This window comes from Coptis chinensis, chromosome 7, assembly GCF_015680905.1.
Source record: "Coptis chinensis isolate HL-2020 chromosome 7, ASM1568090v1, whole genome shotgun sequence".
NCBI classification, from domain to species: domain Eukaryota; kingdom Viridiplantae; phylum Streptophyta; class Magnoliopsida; order Ranunculales; family Ranunculaceae; genus Coptis; species Coptis chinensis.
In genome coordinates, this window is record NC_141462.1 from 25,202,518 (window position 1) to 25,212,584 (window position 10,067).

Below are 10,067 nucleotides of genomic sequence, written 5' to 3' on the forward strand. Positions count from 1 at the left end.
ACCCATTTAAAAAGAAAGAAAGATGGATATTGAACAAGAGTACGGGCTTTAGTTTCTGTAAAGTTTTCACTAAATATACATGTTAGTTCCATCAGTTAAAAGGTTTGAATGCCCTCAAAGTGACAGTCGCTTCCATTCAATCTCTGTGGCTTGTTTGCAATTGATCTTTTGAATTTAGGGTTGGGTCAGTTATAATCGGGTAAATCGACCAACAGTCGGTTTTGGTCAGGCATCGGTTAGAACAGAATCTGATTGGGTCAGTTATGGGTCAGTTGAGTCTATAGGGTCGGGTCGGTTCGGTTATAATATTGCATAAACCGACAGGGTCGGTTTTAGCCTAAAACCGATCCGAACCGACCCGTGCACACCCCTACCAAGCACCTAATTCTGTGGACTCGTGGGCCAAACTTGTTCAACTATTTATGGAACATTTTTACCCACCACTGAAGACCGATGAAATACTTTCCAAGATTCATTTCTTTTGATAGAATCCTCATGAATCATTTTCAGAGGCTTGGAATCATTTCACTGATCTTCTTATAGTGTGTCCACACCATAACCTCGTGAAAGAAACGTTAGTTTGTGCCTTTTTCAAGGGACTGTTGCACCACTACAAAGAGGTGCTTGACATAATGAATGGGGGTAGTTTCCTCAGTAAGGGATCCTAAGAGGCTTATAAATTTCTAGAAGATTAGACAAAGCGTAATAATAACTGGAGGATAGTGACAATATCTCCAGTTCAGCTAGTTTTTCTACAACAGTTAAGGCCGCTGGTATGTTTGAGATGAAACCCGATCCTGAACTTAAAAATTTAATCGAATCTCTCACTAAAAGGGTAGAGGCTATTTCTTTTCAACAAAAAGCCTATCCCCATTATGAATGTCAACTCCAATCCATGTAATTTCTGTTCGAGTCCTGAGTATCCTGACTCCTATTGTCCTCTTGCCTATGAACAACAACAATTACAACAAGATAATGTTTGTTCCATTAATAGCGAACCTCACGCATCTTGGCAACAAAACCCCAACTTCAGTTGGCGAAATAATCAACAACATCCAAGGTTGTTTAACCCAAATGTTAGGCTAACAAACAATTACAACCAAGCTCTACCGAGGCAATGACAAAGTCAGGGTAATTATAATTATAACAGCCAAGCTCAACCACGGCAAGGACAAGGTCAGGATAATTATAATAATTATAACAATAATAATTATAATGCTAATAGAGGTATCGTTCCGGTAAATAATAACTATCAAAATCCACCCATTAATAATCAACGTGACATGGTCCCTATCACACAACCTATAACTAACACTACTCCACAACCGGATCATTTTGAGGCATATTTATGCAAACCCAACAACAGATTTTACAAGCTATCCAACTTTCCTTACAGCAGATAGCACAAGATAATGTACAAACAAAAGGTGTGTTTCCAGGACAAGCGATACCTAATCCTAAAACAACAAACACAGCCTTTGAGGTAAATGGTAGTACTAGTAAGGACAATGAAAATGTAGATGAGCTAAATTCCATCACCACTCTCTGTTCAGGCAGAATGGTTGATAACAAAGTAACTATGCCTATAGTTACCCCACCAATAGTCCCTACACCAGATATTGAACTAGATACCGAAATAGAAACTGAAGATCCTACCTTTGTAGAGGTACCAGTTAAACCACAACCTAAGAAACAAAATGTCAAGGTTAAATATCATGTTGATCTATATGCTAAATATAGAGAGAAACCACCGTTTTCTCAGAGATTAGCTATGTTAAACAAGGATACGAATTTTGACGAGATTAGAGAAGTTTTTAAAAATCTAACGATAAACTTACCTTTTCTTGAAGCAATTAAAAAGTTACCTCACCATGCTAAGTTTCTCAAAGAGTTGTGCACTACTAGGCGTAAGACAAAGATTCCTAAAGACGCTTTTTTAACTGAACAGTTTCCAACTTTAACGAAACACAATGGAATCATTAAGTACAAGGACCCTGGTCGTCCTACTGTACAATGCACTTTAGGGGATACTCACACGACCACTATTTTATTAGACATGGGGGAGAGTGTTAACTTACTCTCTTGTTATTTATATAAACAAATAGGTCTACAGGAAATACAACCTACAAAAATAACGTTGTAATTAGCTGATAGGTCTATTAAGTATCATAAGGGTGTAGTGGAAAACATGCTTGCTAAGGTTAAAGATTTCTACTATCCTGCTGATTTTGTTATCCTCGATACAGAAGTCGCTAACGACTCTATTCCGATCATTTTAGGGCGCCCTTTCTTGGCAACTGCCAACGCGCTTATAAACTGCCGCGATGGTTCGATGTCCTTATCCTTTGGCCATCTTTTTGTTAAGGTCAATGTTTTTAAAATGATGAAACAATTACCTGATACGACTATCGATGGAGAGGTTAGCATGATAGAAAGCTTAGCTCAAGAGTATTTTAACAACACGTTTCCTGAAAATTATATGCACCAATTCATTTCCTTTGGAAGTTCTACTTTCAACAAGGACTCCTTGGACGTAGATGAAATTGAGGAAGATTTCCTTCAACTTTTTTGCAACTCTTCTTTGCCACCTCGCGAGTCCCCACTTATCAACATCCATTTATCCCTTGACGCTATGATAGAAGATGAATTTTTCACCCTCTATCCCAGTGATTCTGTTGACCCACCTATTGAGGAATGTCTTGCATATCTCAAGGCTTCTGATGATCTAGACCTGATAGCTCTAGCTAACACTCATTCATCTTCCCTCACCAATTTTTCCCACCTTCCACCTTTTTAAAGGAACCTGGAGTTTGCGCTTTACCCTCGTGCTTCTTCTGTGCTTAATAAATTTCTAAATCCTCCTAATACGGAAATAATTCCCAAAGGAAAGGCACTTGACACCTTCATTTTCAGAATTGAGACAGTTCCCACCTACACCATGAATGAATTTTGTGTTAAACCCACATTCTTATTTCTTCCATTCCTTACGTCTAAAATTCATCCATATCCACCATATCTTCCACAAATATCCATTTTCTCAATATCATTCACTTAGACACCCTCTCATTCAAAGATGAAGAAGACGGTGCATGCTTAGTTACATTCTAGATCTATCAGACCTCGCTTTCATTTCACTAAGTTGCATCGTTGAAAATCTTGGTACTTGATTATGTTTGGAGGTGCATTCCATGGTAATTATTTATGGAACGATCCACAACTATTTCGGTTGTTGATATATGGTAAACTGCATATCAAGTATATACATATGTTTTAAATATAGTCTTGAGTATCTGACTATAAAAGACTCATTTTGTTGTTGGTGTACTTCCTTTCACTTCCATAGATTGGCAAGTGCACCATCCAGATAACCGGACCCTCCCTATGGAGTGTGTGGCTGTAAGTACCGGATCCTAAGTCCATGCTTAACATAATTCATATTTTTCACTCTTACATGTTTTCTCGGTTTTTGAGTCATGTTCCTCTATGGTGTGAATTATGCATTTATTGCTTTCTTGTTTTTTCTCTATTAAATCTTTTTCATAAAAAATATAAATAAATTCTAAAATCATAAAAATAGTAATTTAGGAAGTCTCGGGAATCTTACTTTAAAAGACCCACGTTTAAAACAAATTTTCTAAACTCTGTTGTCTAAAATTTATTTGGGGGTGGGGTGTTCGTTTTTCCATCCTTGATTGTTCAACTTTCCATTTGCGTTGCTTATGCCGTTTAATCGTATTTCGATTCAGGTTGACATTATCTATTAATTTAGATTTTATTCGTTCGCATAACTTAAGTCATGCATGCATGTCGAGGCATTTTCCATCTTCTTATATGTCACCCACAGTTGGAATAGAGTGTTTTATGTATCATTGGATTGGAAATTCTCTCTTGATCGTTTCCATATCTCATTCACATAAATCGGACCGCGGGTAACGAAGCAACAATTTTAGTTTGAAGTTGCGCAAAAAATTGACGAATTTTGAAAATCGAATTGGGCTTGGGCCCAATCTCGCACGCACGTGTGTCTCCATCTTCCAAACCAAAACAGCTCGCGAGTTTTCCTTTTTCCTCACCGCCATTAACAAAGCTTAAAAACCCTAACCAAAAATTTTTTTTAAAAAAAAGAAAAGAAAAACCTAACTACACCCACGCCCAACAATTTAAAACAACTTCAAATCTTCTCCAAAACATTCCCCCACCAATTCTAACCTTTTGGAATACCAAAAAAATACAAAAAATTCACAAATTTCGAACTGCCACGGCCACCACCGCGCCTCCTCCCATTATTTTTAGTGAGTTTGATTTCAAACTCTTTCTCCACCTTTTTCAAACCCACACATCCTTTCAAAACTTACAATGACTCAAAGACGGAGAATTTTGCCAGAACAAGATTTTACGGCCGACCACTTCGCGCCGTTTTACGGTGACGAGATGATTAGAAGGGATTGGAATAGGTTGTGGTATTCGACTGATGATTTCTACCACTCCGATTTGGTCGAACAATTCTATAAGAAGAGGGAGTTGGATGGGAATAGAATTTTTGTTAAGGTGGTTGGAACGAGGAGAGAAGTATCGAGAGAGTTGTTGGCCGAGATTTTAGGCATCACGCCAAAACGCCACCTCGACACCACCTTGCAGGAATCCCAGTATACTAAAGTTCCTGCATTTATGAAAGACACTGTCGTGGAGGGTCAGTACAATCCGAATTCTAATTACGTTCGACAGTCGTCTCTGTAATTTGTGGATATGATCTACTAATCATAGATAGCATTTACACAAAAAATTATCTTATTTGTAAATCTCTAACCTAGTTAAAAATCATTGTCAACTTTGATTTTTTTTTTAACGGCTCAAATTATTCGATTTTGCAATCATCTTTTCACATAGTTAAACATTATCAAATGAGTTAAAATTTTATAGAGGTGATCTTCATGATTAGTTGAACACATCCATAAAAATTAGGTTATAATTCGCATTGTAGGTGAAGTCGTGGGGTATGGTATAAAGTGTGGTAAACGGAACCTGCTTGTGTATATATATATATATATATTACCACACCCCCTACAAAGTGACTTAAGGGCTAATAATTTGTAGATATGATCTACTAATCATAGATAGCATCCACACAAAAATTCATCTCATTGGGAAATCTCTAACCTAGTTAAAAATCATTGTCAACTTTGAATTTTTTATAACGGCTCAGATTATTCGATTTTTTAATCATCTTTTGACATAGTTAAACATTATCAAATGAGTTGAACATATCCACAAAAAACTAGGTTATAATTCATGTTGTAGGTGAAGTTGTGGGGCATAGTATAAATTATGGTATAAAAAATATAGTAAACGGAACATGCTCATATATATATATACAGTCATTCGCTAAAAAGTAGCTACTTAAGTTAAATTATTTTCTAGGTGAAGTTTTACTTACATACTTATCTTAAATTAACTTAAGTAGCTACTTTTTAGAAAAAGACTGTATATATATATATATATATATATATATAACTATCAACACTAGCTTAGAACCTTAGAACCAGGGGCGAATCTACAGGTTGGCTGACCAAGACTCCCCTAAAACTTCCCAAGTTATATATATACTAGGGTGTGCCCGTGCCGTATGACACTGTAACCTAGCACCTTTAACTCATTCATATAACCAAATAGCCTATCAATGTGTTGTCCCATCAAAAAGTAAATTGAATGTTAAATGGAATAGCAAACTGGATGCACTCCTCTTTCAAACACCTAGATTCCACCACGTCATATTTTGCTGAAAATGAATAACAACCATTGGATGGGCCTTTCGGGCCCCACACAATTCTGTTTTATTATTATTATTATTATTATTATTATTCTCTAAAAAGTAGTTTTTTTTTTATTGGTAAGCCTGTTTTACATGAGATCAGTAACTTTTTGATGATGGCGGGATTCAAGCTTCAGACCTCTGGTATCATCACCTAAAGGTTTTACCGACTTTGCTAGTCAGCACCTGCTTAAAAAAAACTACTTAAGTTAACTTAAAAGAAGTACGTAAGTTAAACTTCACCTATAAAATGAACTCAACCCCAATGTTTTGTGGATATGATATACTCACTATAAAGATCATCTCCATAAAATTTCAGCTCATTTAGAAGCCTCCAACATTGGCAAAAAATTATTACAAAAACTCGACATTTATGAACCGTTAGATTTCTTTTAAAGATGACAACAATTTTTATCTATGTTAGAGATTTCCAAATTAGCTGAGTACTTCATAACCACAAAAAATTATATTTGAATTCATTTTATAGGTGAAATTTTACTTACGCACTTATTTTAAGTTAACTTAATTAAGTAGCTACTTAATAAAAATTCATCTCATTTGGAAATCTCTAACCTAGTTAAAAATCATTGTCAACTTTGAATTTTTTTTAACGGCCCAGATTGTTCAATTTTTCAATAATCTTTTGACATAATTAAACATTATCAAATGAGTTGAAACTTTATAGAGGTGATTTTCATGGTTAGTTGAACACATCCACAAAAAACTAGGTTATAATTCGCGTTGTAGGTGAAATTATGGGACATAGTATAAACTATGGTATAAAAAGTATGGTAAATGAAACATGCTCATATATATACCACTAATACTCTAATATATGGATATCTTGAAAAATTAGGAAAAAAAGCCCATACAAATTTGTCACGAGCCCACGCCTTTACCAAAAAGAAAACTGAGACAGTTCAAAACAATAGAAAAGAAATAACACTCAAAGGTCAAAACGGGAGCACTTTTTAGTTTTCACTTTTCACAAAAAACAATCAATTCTTGTCTTCTTCCGCCAAGGTGTCCAATCTATTTATCCACTATTCATTGACTAAGGTATGTAAATTGCATCTCTTTTTTTTTTTGTTAAAGTGGGCAAGTTCACTTGTAAATAAGCATAGAAGAATTTAATAATTAAACCTAAAAAACCTATATTTTTTTTTTATTTTTTTGTTTTCCAATTTTCAAGTACTAATGTGTTATCTACTTGACTTATTGTCTTGTTAACATGTAGTTTATGTTGGAGCATTTTAATATATTTATTAGATTCTCCAATTGACTAATTGAGATGTTACATTTATTATTGTGATATTTTATTTGTTTTTTATAGTTTAGAGTAAACTATTGATTACGAAATTATTATGATCTATCTTAGGTAAGAATGTATGAACATCAAGCTCGCAAGAAAATGAAAACCATGCTTTCCTTCTTTAAACCCAAAGATGCCACCCCAAGAAATAATGTAATTTCTACATCTAGTCTTAATATTTCAAGACTTGGTGGAGATGATGACCAACCTCATTCACAAGTTCAAGTTGCTGAATTTGAGCAAGTTGAACCTTCTCCTCAATCCCAAAGAGTTAATGTTGAAGAAGTTGACTCCACATCTTTATTTGAACGTGATCCGGATAAATGTACTCTGATATATAATTACTCGTTTAATCAACAAGATGATGTTCGATGAGCTTTTCTTGGAAAGGGGTGTTGGCTACTTAAACTCATTGAGAAAGAGTATCCATCCACCATATTCGAAAAACAAACTCGCCTGTTTAAATTCTCTTGGTTCACACTTTTTCCTTGGCTAGAGTACTTACTCAATATGGATAGAGATTATTGTGCTTTGTGTTTTATATTTGAAACAAATCTGCCAAAGCATCCTGCATTCACCGTTGAAGGTTTTAAATGTTGGAAGATGGTTAATAATGGAAAAAAGTGTTCTTTTTTGCAACATGAAGGAGGTCCATGCTCACCTCATAGGTCGGTGATGATAGCTTGTGAAAATTTTATGAATCCTTTTCGACATATATATAATGCGTTAAATACACTATCTGAAGAAAAGGTTGTTAAGAATTATTTGCTAGTCAAAGCTATTCTTCATTGTATTCAATTTCTTGCACTACAGGGGATTTCTTTTAGAGACCATGACGAGTCTAAAAAGTCAAAAAATGGTGAAAATTTCAAGGGAGTATTGGGATTTGCAGCGATATTGAATGACAAGGTTGTGGAATTATTAAAAGATGCTCTGAGAAATGTGACATATACCTCACATTCAATTCAAAATGAACTTTTGCATATCTATGCCGATAAAGTAAGAGAGAGAATTCGTGAATAAGTTTGTGATGGAAAGTTTTGTGTCCTTGTTGATGAAGCACAAGATAATTCAAACAAGGAGCAAATGGCGACTGTCCTAAGATTTGTTGATAGAGGTGGTTTTGTTATAAAGCATTTTCTTGAAATTGTTGGTGTTAAAGACGCTTGTGCTTTAACTTTGAAAGAAGTTATATGCAATATCCTTGCTCGCCATAATTTTCATATTATAAATATGAGAGGTCAAGGTTATGATAGTGCTAGCAATATGTGTGTGGTCAACGGAATGGATTACAAGCATTGTTTCTGAGGGAGTGTCCATTTGCATATTATGTGCATTGCTTTGCACATCGTCTACCAATTGCTCTAGTTGCGGCTTCTAAAGATGTTTCTAATGTTTGGTTATTTTTTTTCATGTTGGCTTCCATTGTTACTCTTCATGTTGCACCTAAACGTAAACATGAGTTGGAAGATATACGGAAAAATGAAATTGATAAGCTGGTAGCTAGTGGTGAACTTGTTATTGGAAAAGGAGTTAATCAAGTTTCTACTTTGCAACGAGTGGGACATACCTGATGGAGTTCTCATTTTGCTTTGGTTTATAGCCTGAAAGAGATGTTTGATTTAATTTGTATAGTTCTTGAAAGCGTCATGAAGAACGGGTCAAGCAACTTTATTTGTTGGGAAGCTAAAGGTGTTATTCTTGCAATGAAAAGTGTTAAGTTTGTCTTTCTTTTTCTTTTATTGCATAAGATTATGGGAATTATTAATGTCTTATGTAAAGCCCTGCAAGAAGAGTCCCAAGACATCTTAAATGTTATCAACTTAGTCTCAAGTACTAAAACACTTCTTCAAGAATTAAGAGAATCTTCTTAGGACGTTTTCCTTAGCAATGTGATTTCATTTTGCAAAAAACATGTCATTGATATGCCTGATATGGGTGCTCGACACATGGCGGGTACAAGTCTTTCTTGCCAATAGAAAGATTACATTACAATTGAGCATCATTACCACGTTGAGTTATTTAATTTTGTAATAGATTACCAGTTAGTGGAATTAAAGAACAGATTTCCAAAAAAAAACAATAGAGCTTTTTTCTCTTAGTTCCGTTTTGGATCCGAAAGATGCTTTTAAGTATTCTGTATTGATGACATTTGCAAACTCCTCGAAAAGTTTTATTGTGGAGACTTCACGAAGCAAGAGATACATCACTTGAGAAGTTAACTGCAACATTAGAAACTTGATGTGCTCAAGTATCTTCTTTTTCAGAAATTGTCTACCATCTCCGAATTATGTCAAAGACTAGCTGAAACAAGAAAGACAAATATTTATTATTTGATTGATATATTGATTTGTCTTGTCTTGACACTTCCTGTTTCGACGACAACTACAGAATGAACATTCTCAGCTATGAAATTGCTCAAAACATGACTTCGTAACAAGATGGGGGATGAATTTCTTGCAGATTGCATGGTTGTCTACATTAAACGAGATTTTGCTAAAGAAGTTGATTTGGATGCAATAATAGATGTATTTGATAAGAATCCATGCAGGTTAAAACTTCACTAGTGTGATGCTAATGTACTATATTATTCTTGCACATTTCTTTGTTATGTTTGTCTAGGTCTATAGTGAAAACACTATTTTGTCCATTTTGGGTAAGGTAATAAAAGTGATAACTTTTTTGTTTATCAAGGCTAGCTAATTATAAACTCAAATAGATACTCGTATAATTTTATGTAGACATTGATTATTGGTTCCTAAAAAAATCTTTAAAGGTTAACTCCATGGTAGCCCCCATAATGTAAAATCTTAGATCTGCCCTGCTTAGAACAATTACAAAGCCCAGTCGTGACAGATGAATCTGTTAGGAATATACAACTTAATTGTACTTACTCTTTACCAATTACCAAACTATACAAACCTTTTGTCTTGTAAGTGTCTTGTA